The sequence below is a fragment of the Cervus canadensis genome, chromosome 7 (genome assembly GCF_019320065.1).
Source record: "Cervus canadensis isolate Bull #8, Minnesota chromosome 7, ASM1932006v1, whole genome shotgun sequence".
Classification (NCBI taxonomy): domain Eukaryota; kingdom Metazoa; phylum Chordata; class Mammalia; order Artiodactyla; family Cervidae; genus Cervus; species Cervus canadensis.
In genome coordinates this window covers 69536568-69539545 of record NC_057392.1, presented here as the reverse complement: position 1 = coordinate 69539545, position 2978 = coordinate 69536568, and positions in this window count along the sequence as shown.

The window sequence follows — 2978 nt, the reverse complement described above, 5'->3', positions numbered from 1 at the left end:
GATGACAGTGAAAGAGCAGAGTGAAAAAGTTGGCTTAAAGATCAACATTCAGAGAACTAAGATCATGGCATCTCGTCCCATCACCTCATGGGATATAGATGGGGAGAGAGTGGAAACAGTGTCAGACTATTTTTTTGGGCTCCAAAATCACTGCAGAATGTGACTGCAGCCATGAAATTAAAAGACACTTACTCATTGGAAGGAAAGTTATGACCAACCTAGATAGCATATTAAAAAGCAGAGACATTACTTTGCCAGCAAAGGTCCGTCTGGTCAAGGCTATGGTTTTTCCAGTTGGTCATGTATGGTTGTGAGAGTTGGACTGTGAAGAAAGCTAAGTGCCAAAAAATTGATGCTTTTGAACTGTGGCGTTGGAGAAGACTCTTGAGAGTCCCTTGGACTGCAAGGAGATCCAACCAGTCCATCCTGAAGGAGATAAGTCCTGGGTGTTCATTGGAAGGACTGATGCTGAAGCTGAAACTCCAATACTTATGGCCACCTCATGCGAAGAGTTGACTCACTGGAAAAGACCCTGATGCTGGGAGGGTTTGGGGGCAGGAGGAGAAGGGGATGACAGAGGATGAGATGGCTGGATGGCATCACCGACTTGATGGGCATGAGTTTGAGTAAACTCCGGGAGTTTGTGATGGACAGGGAGACCTGGCATCCTGCGATTCATGGGGTCGCAAAGAGTCGGACACGACTGAGCAACTGAACTGAACTGAACTGACACCAAATAAAAGAATTTCCCTACAATAATGACAGTTTATAAAAACCCTTGGAATAAATTTAATAAAGGAACAGCGCTTGTGTAAATACAAACCCTTATTAAATAAAGGGCATAAAGCAATCTTGAATGATTAGCAAAGATTTCTTTTTCCTAAATGGGAATACATAATATTGAAAATAAATTAATATCTAAATTCACTACATTTCCTTTAGAATCTTATTTATTTATAAATATTATGAGCTATACTTGGCATAACCAATGCTGAAGAAGCTGAAGTTGAGGTTCTATGAAGACCTACAAGACCTAAAACTAACACCTAAAAAAGATGTCCTTTTCTTATAGGGGACTGGAATGCAAATGTAGGAAGTCAAGAGATACCTGGAGTAACAGGCAAATTGAGCTTGGAGTACAAAATGAAGCAGGGCAAAGGCTAACCGAGTATTGTCAAGAGAACGCACTGGTCATAGCAAACACCCTCTTCCAACAACACAGGAGAAGACTGTACACATGGAAAGCCCAAGATGGTCAATATCAAAATCAGATTGATTATATTCTTTATAGCCAAAGATGGAAAAGATCTATACAGTCAGGAAAAATAAGACCAGGAGCTGACTGTGGCTCAGATAATGACCTCCTTTCGTAAAATTCAGACTTAAAGAAAGTAAGGAAAACCACTAGATCATTTTGGTTTGACCTAAATCAAACCCCTTACGATTATACAGTGGAAGTGACAAATAGATTCAAGGGATTAGATCTCAGAGAGTGCCTGAAGAACTATGGGTGGGGGTTTGTGACATTGTACAGGAGGCAGTGATCAAGATCATTCCCAAGAAAAAGAAATGCAAAAAGGCAAAATGGTCTGAGGAGGCCTTACAAATAGCTCAGAAAGGAAGAGAAGCTAAAGGCAAAGGAGAAAAGGAAAGATAAACCCATTTTAATGAAGAATTCCAAAGAATAGCAAGCAGAGATAAGAAGGCCTTCCTCAGTGATCAATGCAAAGAAATAGAAGAAAACAATAGAATGAGAAACAGCAGAGATTCTTTAAGAAAATTAGAGATACCAAGGGAACATTTCATTCAAAGATGGGCACAATAAAGGACAGAAATGGTATGGACCTAACAGAAGAGGAAGACACTAAGAAGAGGTGGCAAGAATAAACAGAAGAACTATACAAAAAAGGTCTTCATGACCCAGATAGCCACGACGGTGTGATCACTCACCTAAAGCCAGACATCCTGGATTGCAAAGGCAAGTGGGCCTTAGGAAGCATCACTACGAACAAAGCTAGTGGAGGGAGCTATTTCAAATCCTAAAAGGTGATGCTGTGAAAGTGCTGCACTCAGTATGCCAGCAAATTTGGAAAACTCAACAGTGGCCACAGGACTTGGTTTTCATTCCAATCCCGAAGAAAGGCAATCCCGAACAAAGAATGTTCAAACTACTGAACGATTACACTCATCTTACACGATTGCAAAATAATGCTCAAAGTTCTCCAAGCCAGGCTTCAGCAATACATCAACCGTGAACTTCCAGATGTTCAAGCTGGATTTAGAAAAGGCAGAGGAACCAGAGATCAAATTGCCAACATCCACTGGATCATTGCAAAGCAAGAGAGTTCCAGAAAAACATCTGCTTTATTGACTACGCCAAAGCCTTTCACTGTGTGGATATTGACAAACTGGAAAATTCTTAAAGAGATGGAAATACCAGACCACCTGACCTGCCTCCTGAGAAATCTGTATGCAGGTCAGGAAGCAACAGAACTGGACATGGAACAGCAGACTGGTTCTAAATAGGGAAAGGAGTACGTCGAGGCTGTATATTGTCATCCTGCTTATTTAACTTATATGAGGTGTACATCATGTGAAATGCTGGGCTGGATGAAGCACAAGCTGGAATTAAGATTGCCAGGAGAGATACCAGTAACCTCAGATAAGCAGTTGATACCACCCCTATGGCAGAAAGTGAAGAACTACAGAGCCTCCTGATGAAAGAGGAGAGTGAAAAAGCTGGCTTAAAACTCAACATTCAGAAAACAGATCATAGCATCCAGTCCCTTCATTTTACGGCAAATAGATGGGGAAACAATGGAAACAGTGAGAGACTTTATTTTTGGAGGCTCCAAAATCACTGCAGATGGTGACTGCAGTCATGAGATCTTGTTCCTTGGAAGAAAAGCTATGACCAACCTAGACAGCATATTAAAATGCAGAGACATTACTTTGCCAACAAAGGTCCATCTAGTCAA